This window comes from Amborella trichopoda, chromosome 4 (genome assembly GCF_054954075.1).
Source record: "Amborella trichopoda isolate Santa Cruz 75 chromosome 4, AtrichopodaSantaCruz75HAP2 v2.0, whole genome shotgun sequence".
NCBI lineage: Eukaryota > Viridiplantae > Streptophyta > Magnoliopsida > Amborellales > Amborellaceae > Amborella > Amborella trichopoda.
The window spans coordinates 39,698,008-39,711,546 of NC_142339.1; the positions used below are offsets into that span (position 1 = coordinate 39,698,008).

The window sequence follows — 13,539 nt, forward strand, 5'->3', positions numbered from 1 at the left end:
CTCAGATGAAACCTCCACGAATTTATGCTCTAAACAATTAAACTTATAATCAAGAAAGATCGTACGGATTGATCAAATTACGGTTTAAAGACAGTCCCCAATCTCGAAATATCAACTCTCTCTAGCTTGAAATCACACAATATCTATTAAGAAACCAGGAGAAGAAATAAAAGAAGGTAAAATAATAGAGGATTAAAGAAAAGAAACTTAACTAGGCCAGGTTGGTTGGCCTGAGACACATGAAAACCCCATATCAAATCGTAGGTTGATTTATTCATTCATTTTCTCTTTTCTTGAAGAAATTGTACCTAGGGCATGTTTTTCCTAAGGTTTTATGTTTTTTAAGAAATTGTCTTCATAAGGCATGTGATTTAGGGTTTTGAAGATTGCAGAGAATTAGGGTTGTAGCGAATTTTCTAAGGGTTGGATCACCTATGGTTTTCTAGGGTTTCTTAACTCTAGGCTTTTTAGGTTCTGCTCTAGCCTAAGGAATTTTCTCTCTAATTTCTAAGTATTTTTCTAGTATTTTAGTTGTGTATTATGGAGTTGTACTGACGAGTTTATATTAGGCTTCAATTTGGGCACATTTAATTTGGGATTAGAAAACTCATATCTGTATTTAAGCTTGATGATAGGGTTTTACTTATGATAGGATCAGAATTCCAAGGCTTCTATCGGTCAAACTGATGCAAAATTGACCTAGAAGCTTCCAGAGCATCAATAAGAAGTCAATAGAAACCCACCATCAAATTTGGAACTCATATGTGCTCGAAAAGTACCAACGATGCGATCAGCGCCGTCACAACTTTCGAGAATGACGACTCATTTTCTTAGGCCCTCTGAGCTTGACAACGCACCTCGAATCATTAGGCCAATTCATATCCAGATCTATGTAGAATCGAGTCGGACAATCTTTTACTACATTAGGTCACAGCCTAAATCAATTTTGACCCATTTTCAGGAGTCTAATTCAGGTTTCTTTGGATTCCAGTATGTTTACCTACTAGTCTGGATTAGTCTGAACAAGCTTTGGATTACAGGTTACAGTAGTCTCTATGGTTCAAGGTTGCATGTTTTTGGGATTTTCGGATTCTAAGAAATAAAAAATTAAGCTAATTTCAAATTGGGTGTCTACAATTGCCCTTATTTGGTGCACTTTGCTCTTCGAGGAACAGATGGGTAGCAAAGAAGTCGACATCTGCAACACTTTTTAACTTTTATTTTTTCATAATATCAAATGGTCTAACGGCACAGTCACTTAAGGCATTTCCATTATAGGGTTTTTCAATATAAGATTTTCTAAGTTTCTTCACGTTGGTCGTCATGGGACTCCGAACTAGATTTCCTAGTCACGTCAATTAATCTTAGGCTTTCAAATTCTAAACTTTAAATTTCTTGATTTTTTATAAGAGGGAGAAGTATTCAAGACAGAATCAGGTGCCAACTATACAATTTTAACAAAGAAATTAAGCTATTTAAAATTATAAGATATAGAATTTGAAATTTTGAAGAAATGGAGATTTTTTTGAAAAATAAACTAGGTAGTAGTTTAAGTTCATGCAATCATTGAGCCCTCTAAACAGTTTTACGTCATGTAGTGATGGTCAAGGGCTCCTTAGCATTTTACATCACGTAGGGATAGACGGAAACTAGTTGTTTAACATCATATCAAGGATAGATCTTTGCATTTTAATGTCATGCCTAGGACAAACTTCACAGTTTGATGTCGTGCCCAGAATAGATCTTCACAGTTTAATTTCATGCCCATGTCAGATCTTTGCAATTTAACATCATGCCTAGGATGTTTTCTAAAATACGCCTGAGTTTTTATGTTATACAAGGTTTGGTGCTATAACTTTAAAATACACCCAACTTTTTGTGTCATACAGGGCTAGACGTTTTTGAATTTGAAAATTAAAAAGTGAACTGTAGTTTAGGTCATCCCTCCATGGAGCATTTTCTGAAAAAATTTAGAAAGGCTTTTTTTAAATGGTTTTTCAAAATATTTTCAAAATTTTCTTTTGAAAATGTGGGTCTCACAATTTAACCATTGGTGACACTTTGATGAACCTATGAGCTTGGTCAACTTTGGCTAGGATTATTAGGATGAGGATTCATCAAATACTTCTTCATCTTCGACTCTTGGCCCTTATGTCCCAATTCAAAGGAGGGTGGGTTCTTCGAAGTCTTCAACAAAACAATATTTTAGGGAATGTGAAATGTTGCCCTTTAATGCTTGGGATCTCCTTAGACTTATAATTTCGTTCATCCACCACCTAACCTTTGAAGTTGGGCTGGTTGAGGTTCCTTAAAGTTTACTTGGAAGGATACATAATGATGATTTGTTAGGCTAATGCCCTATTGATTGCTTTGGACACCTGACCAGTATTGTCTTGCAAAGTTTGGCATTGTCTAGATTTTCTTTAAGATGTTGGACCCATTTTACTTTTGGGAAATTTCAAGCACCCATGCTTTGCTTTGAATTATGTAGTACTCCTTTAACTTTAAGGATTTCTCTTCTTCTTTTTGGTCCATTGCTTGCACAGGATTCCTTTCGAATTTTCGACCCTAATACTTTTATTTTTTTCAATCATTTCCATAATCTCGCCATATGGTTACAACTACAAAATAATAATAATAATAATAATAGTTCTATGAGACCCTCACACACCCATGTGTATAGGATCTCAAAAGATTACCATTAAATTTGGCACAGATCTCTAAAAAAGTTATCACAGAGGTATGGGACTTGACTTTTCTAGATATTTGTGACAAATTTAATGTTGATCCTTTGAAGTCCTAGACACATGGATGTGGAAGGGTCTCACAAGATCATTTCCCTAATAATAAACACCTCCACTATATGTGATTTAGCAAGCAAAAAATATATATTGCCAAATAAATATAGTATTGGGAACATGAACCTAATGAATTCAAAAAAATAAACAAAAGAATTTATACTTATAATGAGGAAAATAGATAGTGCAACTTGAAAACAAGTTTCAAAGCGGGTGCATCGATTAAAGGAGCATTATAAACTATTAATATTTGTTTTTTTCTTAAATGTCCCATGCCCTAGTTCTATTCACCCCACAATTCAATTAACCTAAAGTTTTGCCATGCCACCTATTTATTTGCCCCGATGGATAGAAACGGGACCTAAAACATAAAGAAGCAAGCGCTTGCATAAAAGCCTCCCGCTCTGTCTAAATGAAGTGTGCATCATTGAGCACGTACCATTCGCTTACACGTGCGCATGTCAAAGTGCTTAGGGCGCACTAAAGGTGGGGTTTCTTATTATAAGCTTTAACAACACTTACAAAAGTTTCCCCTTGGTTCAAACCGGTTCAAGACAGAATCAGCAGGTCTGGCAAGTTTTGTTAGAGACTTAGCTGTTTGAACCCCGCCGGTTTATGATATATGACAGAAAGTGGACCGGCTTTGACAATTCTTCATTTGGAACAGCTCGATCTATATCGGCAAGTTTTAAAACCCAAGGTGAAACACGAGAGGTTGGAGTCAAAATTATAAGAAATAAGGATAACAATGGTTGGAGTCAAAATTATAACAAGCATGAGTAGCAATGGTTATAATAGAATTTTATTAGATGTATATGGTATATTTGCTCCCTTGGCAAAAGATAGCCTTCGAAGGAATTTGGAGAGAAACTTATATTTTGGTTGTATTATGTTGAAGTTCTATTTTTAAAAAAAAAATTTATTCCTATTTTATTCTCAGTTTGAAGTATAATTTTAAAACAATCTAAGCTACAAAATATTGATGTATCTAGACGGTTCGAAAGTTCAACTTTCAAACCACCCAACACATAAAAACCATGTATTTGAGTGGTTTGAAAGTTCAACTTTAGAACACCCTAAGAACAAAAATAATAATAATCGTTGGACAATTTGAAAGTCCAACTTCAAAATGCTTTTTTTTTTTTTTTTTTTTTTTAAGTATTTCTTAAGTCAAACAGCTCAAAAGATGATCAATGCAAAGTGAGCATGATTTTTTTCACATGCATGATGCATGAGATTTAACATGCTTCGAGTGTGAATAGGCATTTGTTTGCATTCCCTCTATATAATTGCCTTGCCCACCAAACTTTTCAACTTAAGTTAGGATGTTTTATAGTGTTCTCAGTCTCATCATTAAAGAAGTTGATTTGAGCTTATTAAAGCATTGGAGGAGACTGAAGGTAACGTGATAATAAATTATTTCCACTTTTAATTAGTTCAAAATATATATATATATATATATATATATATATATATATATATATATATATATATATATATATATATATATATATATAGATTTCATCAACATAAAATTCTTTATTTATAACTTACTATTCACATACATAGAAAAGTTAATATTCATTTGTTACAAAATGTGATTAATTAATATTATGGCTTTTTAGGTTACAATGATTTTATCTTACTTGATTTCTTAAAAATTGTTATTTATGGATTTTTGAGATAATAGATATCTGCAAGACTGTTTTGTTTTTAAGCTTCGATCAAGCCTTGGACTCATTTGAGCCAAGTAACTAGGCCGAGTCTAAGTAGACTTGAACAAGTATTGTACAAGACCATAAAATATTAAAAAGTCAAAATATTGAAAAGTTTATGTTAAAAAAATTAAAAATCATAAATAAGTAAATTAAGTAATAGAAATGATTAAACATCTATAAAAGTCTAAAAAAATATATAAAAAAATGGATATAGAAAAAAAAAAAAATGTAAAAAATTTAAGCATATAATAAGATAGGTTCCCAAATCATCATAAAAACTATATATATTGTATAAAACTGTATTTAAAAATCATACGATGAAGAAGATTCTTTAATAAATCATATGCATAAAGGGTGTTCTCCATTGTCCACATTCAGATACCATTCTTTATTTTAGGATTTATTAAAGACTAGGACTCTCAAATAAGAAAAGTCTTGATTTTTTATCTGTTTTGACCTAATCATTTTAATGGACATATGGACATAATCTTCTCCAGATTCTTCGACATCATTGCTTAAAGGCAGAAAAAATATTGTCCTTTATTGAAAAAATGGTATTTGAATAGAAGGAATATTGATCTCAAAGTAGAGGTCATGATAGGCGTATAATGGATCGGTTTCTCTTGTCTTATAATGGATTGGTTTATGTTGTCTTTCGATGTAATGATTGTCTCATGTTCCATGTTTCAGCCATGTAATGATTCTCTCAAGTTCTAATGTTTCAGCCAAAGACGAGCTCGTCAATGTTTCAGTCAAAGCCAAAAAAGAACTAACAAAGTAATTTCAGAAGCTCAATCGTTTAACCGGTGTTAGAAGGCTGTTGAATGGAAAACCAGCCCAGCAAACGTTCTAAATTCGTGTATCTTTTTCCCCTGTCGCTCTTCCATTTTCTACTTTTGGGGGAGTCCATTTATTTTTTTTTATTTTTTTTATTTTTGTTATTTTTTTTATATTGTTTTTTTTTCTAGGTTACCCTAAAGAGTAAGTAACTAAATGTTCTAAATTAATCTAGCACATTAATGCATTGAAAACAAGTTGCATCTTTCTCCCCAATCTCTCCTCCATTTTCTAGTTTTGGGGAGTACATTTATTTTATTTTTTTATTTTTTACTTTTTTTTATGTTTTTCTTTTCTAGGTTACGCTAAAAAGTTTTCTAGTTTTGGGGAGTACATTTATTTTATTTTTTTATTTTTTACTTTTTTTATGTTTTTCTTTTCTAGGTTACGCTAAAAAGTTGACCAAAAAACTAAATAAATACCTGAAAAGAAGAAACCAAATTCCAATTACGAGTGATTAATGTCTAATCTTTTTAGACTTCTTATAACCCAAATTCCAATTGGGAATGGCGGAGGTCTAACCTTTCTAGGTTTCTTACCACGTTATTAAGAATCTTTGATATTGATGTTTCGGATTATGTGAAGGAATTAACACTATGCAGGATTTGTTTATTTATTTAGTTGGTTAGACAGTTTGTTTGCATAGATCTCACCAATTATTAAGACGAATATTATAATGTATATACCAATTTGGTAAATTTTATGTGTGCTATCATTATGAGAATTTGAGAAAACCTGTATTATTTATTGATTATGAATTAAAAGAATTTCATTTCTTCTTTTTTATCAAATGTGGTCTCATCATGAGCGATCGTGTATGCACGAGTGAGAAAAGATTACTTGAGTTTTTTCAAATGACAAAAACTTCTTACGTTTATCGTTAGGCCGCAGTCAACATGCTCCAAATGTCGAATCACCATTTTTTATCCAATAAATTGAATAAAAACTCAACACCTACATTAAAATTCACTCTACTTGCCTAATCCATGTTTGACTCTCGTGAGATAGGTCTCTGATCTCATTGCATCTCATTGCATCATAATTTTAGTTGTTATATTCTGGACTCCATTAGTTACACTTCGGACCACACCGTTAGTACAATATGAAGTGGTGCCCATTTGTGTGAATTTGTAGTTACTAAGTAGGGAAATAACAATAGGAACTGGTTTCTATACAGCCAAGCTCGCATATGTAGAAATGGGGGCCTCTTAGTAGATTTATTTTTGAGATGATTTTAAGACTTGATTTTTAAGGATATGTAATCTCTAACATAGATATCAGGAATATGAAAAAATAAATAAATTTTAAAAACTAGAAATAATAATTATAGTAAAAAAACCTTTAGACGGTTAGTTTCCATGGTTTTTAGATGGAACACCTACTTGCATCCATCTTTAAAATAGTCTAAACTGCATATGTAGAAATGCGGTCCAGTCCGCATGAAACAATTTTCCTAAGAAAATTGCATGACAATAATTTGTAGTTCTTAAAATTGTTACCCATAAGTTTAGTCCGCATGAAACAATTTTCCTAAGAAAATTGCATGACAATAATTTGTAGTTCTTAAAATTGTTACCCATAAGTTTACTTCACGTTTGGTAATTATATGCTTTGTTTTGTTTCCATATCTGGTAATCAAATGTTGATGTTTATTTAATTGGTGAAACTGGTGAAGGAAGAATTGGCTCTATGGGGTGGTTATTCTTTTTATTTGGTTAAGCAAATATATTTTTTATGAGTAGATTTGAGTAATTTGTACTGCTAACTTATGGAGTGGTTATTCTTTTTATTTGGCTGAATAAATATTTTTTTATAAGTTGAAGAAAGATTCCGGTAATTTCTACGCAAAATGCAATGAGGAATGTGTACCAAAAAAATTAGTATAATATTAAAGATATATTGTTTATAATTTCTCTTTATTATAAATAAATAACATATATCATTTTTCTTTCATATAACCTGGGCTTAATTGGTTAGCACTTGAAAAATGGTAAGGCTATGATCCTAGGAATAATTCCTACTAAAGATAGGGCCCTCTCCCCACTTACTCACCCAAAAAAGTTATAAATTATTTTTTAATATAAATAGGTTCTGTTAGGGTACTCACATTATAGATGATTATACCAAAGGTAGGACCCTCTCCCCATGGACTCACCCAAAAAATTTATTTATTGATATAAATAGGGGTTATGTTAGGGTACTTACATTATAGAGCTATTTATATTGAGCAATTTATAATTGTACTAAACAAATTTTGAATACTTATTAACCTTTATTTTGTATGTACATGGAGCATACTTATATACACTTGTTTTGTATGTACATGGAGCATTTTTTTAAGGGAAAAGTTTATATAAGATCGCAACCTTGAAATGTAGAATCACAGATGCACCTCAAAAATTTATTAGAAATGTTATTTTAATGTTGAAAAACCCTCGAATTGATCATCTCGACAACAAGATGTATGAATATAGAAAAATAAAGTTTTTGATTATTAGAAATAGTGCATCTTGCAGCACATTATCTAGACCGTCTATTTTCAAGATTTTCCTATATTTATAGATCTACTTGATTTTAACCATTTTTGAAATTTAAAAATTTCTAATTAGATATGAAAATATATTTTAAGATAATCCTAAGAATTTTTTACAACAAAATTTCATGTTATGATAAAATTTGGAGGTGCGCCTTAATTGGATTGTCTAAGGTTGCAACCTTATGAAACCGCACCTTTTTTTTAATAAAGATCTTTTCTATCATTAGAAGAGGTGTGACATCATCCACATCAGCCATATGGAGCATACTAGTGGTATTTAATACTCTATGTGAGATCACATCTTATAAATGATGTCACACGCCTCCTAATTTCCAAAAATGTTCTTGCTAAAAGAAAAGCTCCACATACAAAAGAATGTTATGTAAGTGTCCAAATTTTGTTGAGTATAATGATAAATTCTTCTATATTGTGAGTACCCTAACATAGCCCATTAGATATATAGATTGTATATAATAGATCATTTATCTTTGATACAATGTAGTCCCAATTCCTTACGATCATTTTATGTGAAAGTTCTATAAAATTTCTTTTGAAGTTTGAGCTTAATCAATGGAATACTTGCAACCACCCAATATCACATCCAATGGTCAAGATTAATGTGATTTCGATAAATAGTTTCATTCTATGCTTTCCCTTATATATATGTATGGCTTCAATAATAAGTGAAATATATTGAATAGCAAATTCTCGATAAAGTAAATCTATTTTTGTAAAAGGGCTGCGATTGTTTGACTTAAGACACGTTCATCTCCATTGTTTCTGCCCCATGCTACAGTAAATATATCATTTTTTAGTTGTATAAATCTATTATTTATATGAATAAATATATATATTACTTATATTTATAAGGAAGGAAAATGATATCATATTTGTATAAATCTATTGAAGCTATTACCTAGCTATATCCAATTGATGAATATTAGTATTAAGGAAGGTGGGATTGATGAATATTAATATTAAAGAAAAAAAGGCACACAAACCAACAGAAACATCAACTTCAAACTTGAAAACAATTGAAAAGAAATTTGAACATTAAACTATATCAAATTTCAAATATTAAAGAGAGAAAAAATTTTAAAATTTTAGAGAGTGAAACTACATCAAATTTTAGAAAGAGAATTTACCTAATAGAAACTATCTCCAATTTTTTAGAGAGATAAACTATATTAAATTTTAAGTTTTAAAAATAGAAAGTATCTTAAAATTTTAGTGAGAGAAACTATAATTTAGAGAAAGAAACTACCTAAAAATTTTTAGAGATAAACTGAGAGAAATTGTCAACTATATGAAATTTCAAATTTTCAAATAAACAAACGGTCTCAAAAGTTTTGGAGAAAGAAAGTATACCAAATTTTAATTTATTTAGAGAGAGAAACTATCTTAAAATTTAAAGTTTGATGTATTCTCTCTATGTGTGCAATAGCAAACCAGGTTATACAATAAAGATAAGGGCAAACTTTCTATACTTTCCCTACAGCATAAAACTTATATAATTCCCTTATCCAATCGTCCATTCTGAATAGAGGGCAAAGATTGCCCCAATCACAACGTCATGTCTCTACACTATTTTATTTTTAATTTTTTTATATAAACTATTTTGACACCAAATTTGGAGTCCAATTCTCTATTAAACTCGCACAAGCAAAAAATATAAAAACAATATTTTCAATAAAATAAAATGGCCAAAATAGCCTTAAAAGTTTCAAAAGGTATTTTGGTCATTATATTTTATCGAAAAATTATTTTTAATATTTTTTATAGGTGCGCCCCAATGAAAAGATGGCACGTACCAAATTTCATATTCATACAAATTATATATATATATATATATATATATATATATATATATATATATATATATATATATATATATATATATATATATATATATATTTATATATATATATAAAAAAAACTAAAAAAAAAATACTTTGAGATGTCAAATCTAAGAACAAACAATGAGTGGCTCTCTTGATCAAAATTGGACGGCTGGATGGTAGGGGAAGCATAGATCTTCTATGCAGTAGGGAAAGTATAGAAGCCTTTCCCTTCTTTCTTTTATAGGATGTACCAACTATTACTATACTTTACGCTAGGGCTGGCAACGGGTTGGACTTGGGTCGGGCCTTCCAGTCTTACAGCGAGCATTCATGAGAGCTGCTGCTTGCCACTATCTCTAATAAGAAGACTGTTTGGCCCTGACCCCAAAAGGGATGGCCCAAGCCTGGCTGAGCCAGATCGTGACAGGGACTGAGTTAGGCATGGCCCTGTCCAGCTTGGCCCTCACGTCATAGTAGCCCAGTCCTAACCCGGCACTCAAGCCACATCTTGTGGCCTATGCCCTATTTTTAGGGCCGGGCCTTTCGGGCCTAACCAAGTCAGGCCACTTGGCCCATTGCGACCCCTACTCCATTCCATGAAATTTGGAACATCATTGTATGGGAGAATCAATGACTATACAATCAAATACTTTGACGTGGGGGGTTCTTGTTTTGGCTTCTTGGAAACCCCATTTGATTAATGTTATGGACATGAATCCTATTTGGAGAGCATCCAGATGGAATCTTGGTTTTGCAATTCTTATGTTTGACTCACATGTTTTTGAATCCTTAGTTTGTCAATTTCATTCTCCTTTCAAATTATAAAAGGATTAGTATTTTTCCTTGCAGCTCTAACTCTTTTCTCCCCAACCGTGCCCTTTTACTTTCTAACAATACACTCTCTAGGTAACTCATATGTCTCCACCTCTCAGTCTGTGTTATTCACTCTCTAGTTCTCTCTAAGTCTTCAAAGTGAAATCTAGGAAAATATCATATGAAAACCCCTCTAACTTATGCTCTAAATCAGTTAGTTTTATAAATTCGATAGAGATTTGTGGAGGCTGTTGAATTACAACCCAGAGGCAAATTAATCTTGAAAGACCAATTCCCCTTTGGATCTTCAGCAGCATTGGCAAATTTTTTAACCAAAACAAATACTTCTAAAATAATTTTCAAGAAAATAAATAAAAAAGAAAAGATTTCTCACCAAACCCGGGCCTATTGTCCTGAGAAACCCATAACTCATAGTTTAGGGCCTCTAAGCGTTTGCCTTCTTCTTCTTTAAAGAATTTTTTGAAACTGTTGTTGGTTTAGATTGATCTACATGAATTAGCCTCCCAGGGTTTAGGTGCCTAGTCCTAGGGTTTAAGGTTGCTCAAGGTCTCCCAGGGTTTTTGTGGCTATAAGGGATGAAGGTGCCGGTTATGGTTACTCTTAAAGCTTGGGCTTTCTCTCCATGGGATAATAATCTCTTTCCCTAGGGTTTGTAAAGTTGCTCTGAATCTCCCTCTGAATTTTCTAAGCTCTCTCTAAAACTTTTCTATACTCTATACTAAACTTCTAGGCTCAAAAAAGGGTTTCTGAGCTGATTTTTGCGGATTCATGCATTTTTTTTTTATCATTCTAGAATCCTATCGTAACTAGAAGTAATCTAGGCCATCAAACAATAACAACATAATTTGCATCACTGATTGTCTAGCTTTCACGATGAGATTCACATCCCTATCTCTCTATGCCTTGTTTTCCAAATTGTAATGATCTTTCTTGATATGGATGTATTTTGAATAGATTTCTAACACGATTTGGACCCAAAACATTTCTAATATTATCAAAGTTATGATTGTTTCAATCATAAATTCATTCTAGATAAACCCTAATGGCTTAACGATGTTAGGATTTAAGAACCCTCTTAGATGCGGAAGCAAGAATCTCAAAAGTTGGATCCTACAAATATCGTATACTTATCCAACTTGAAACAAAATAGGAGAGAGAGTGTGTGCCATAATACAAGATATAAAACATGAAACACACACACCGTTAGAACATAAAGATTTATGCGGTTTACCCCAAGAGGGCTACATCTACGGGTATAGTAAACTAAAATACACCATACCAATTAAAGTTATATCATAGATTTTTGGATATATAGTTACCTATTTAACCCACGACAAAACACAGTTGAGCAAACGATGTTAGACCCGCTCTCCCGATCGGCACAACTTGTCGATCTCTCATCTGTATTCCACAGGTAAACTACTATCCAACAAGTGACTCATCTCTATTCTACAACTCAATTGTTGTCGACGAAGAGACCCTTGAGAGTAACTGAGACTTTTTCTCACTAAAAGGGGAAACCAACCAAAATCTCCATTGGAACCGCTTCTACAATGTGGAGCTTCTCTCTATAAGAAGCTCTCTTCTATCTAAAGGGGAGGTTTTGCCTCTCGTAGACAAGAGGCCCCTGCCTCTCTCTCTTTAAAGGAAATCATCTTTCTCATATAGTGACCCAAATAGGACACACCAATTCTCTACTCTTTCATCTCATCTATAAGGTTAAGAATCCACATCAAATATGAAATTTTCCATATAAGTTACATACATCTCAAAACCAAGAAATATATCACAAAAGTCCTAATCTTTTTTAATTTTTATTTTCTTTAGGAAATTTATCAATATCAATCTCAATCCAACATAATATGGTATTTTTTTGTGTTGATGAATTTGGATATCACCATATCCAACAATCTCCACCTTGGTATCAAATCACCTACTCACCATGCCAACATCCGTTATATGGCTTTATTAATTCTTCATCTTTTGTCAAATAAATTATTTTATCATTCTTGTTGAAAGGATTGTGCTTGCCATTAGAATTGTGCTTGCCATCATATATCTCCACCTCAAATAAAATGCTCCAACACTTTGCCATGTGTTTTTCTTTAATCGAATGCCCAAATATTAGCCTTATATTGAACCATGTGCTTTAATACCAATTGTTAGGATTTAAGAACCTCTTAGATGCAGAAACAAGAATCTCAAAAGTTAGATCCTACCAAGATCGTGAACTTATCCAGCTAAAAATAAAATAAGAGAGCGAGCACGAACCATAATACAAGAAATAAAGCACGAAACACACACACCTCAAAAGCACAAAGATTATGTGGTTCACCCCAAAAAGACTACATCTATGGGCATGGCCAACTCAAATCTATTATACCAATTAAAGTTACATCATAGATTTTGGGACATAGAGTTACCTCTTTAACCCTCAACAAAACTCAGCCGAGCAAACCCTTTTAGACCCGCTCTCTCGATAGGCACGGCCCGCCAATTTCACATCTCCATGAAGAAACCCTTGAGAGAAACCAAGGCGTTCTCTCACTAAAAGAGGAAACCATCCAAAATTTCCATAGGAACCGCTTTTATACAATAAACCAATCTCTCAATCTACAGGAGGCACAGTGTGGAGTTTCTCTCCATAAGAAGCTCTCTTCTCTATGAAGGGGAGGCCTTGCCTCTTGTGGACAGTAAGCCCCTGCCTCTCTTTCTCTCTCTAGAGGAAGTCACATTCCCCATATGGTGACCCAAATAGGGACACCAAGTTTCTACACTTTCATCTTATATATATAAGGTTAGGAATTCACATCAAATAGGAAACCTCTCATATAACTTACATATATCTAAAAACCAAGAGATATATCACAAGAGTCCTAATCTTTTTAGATTTCTAATTTTCTTTAGGAAAATTATCGATATCAATCTCAATCTCACATAATATGGGATTTTCTTGTGTGAGTGAATTTGGATAT

At 32.4% G+C, this 13,539-nt stretch overlaps 1 long non-coding RNA gene across 1 annotated transcript; it reads left to right on the top strand.

Annotated features, from left to right (window-relative positions):
• Nucleotides 1-4,115: 4,115 nt before the first annotated feature.
• LOC148782443 (uncharacterized) lies at nt 4,116-6,136 on the top strand. Its single transcript, XR_016054461.1, has 2 exons — nt 4,116-4,198; nt 5,242-6,136. It is a non-coding gene; the product is annotated as an uncharacterized LOC148782443 (long non-coding RNA).
• The last annotated feature ends 7,403 nt before the right edge of the window (nt 6,137-13,539 follow it).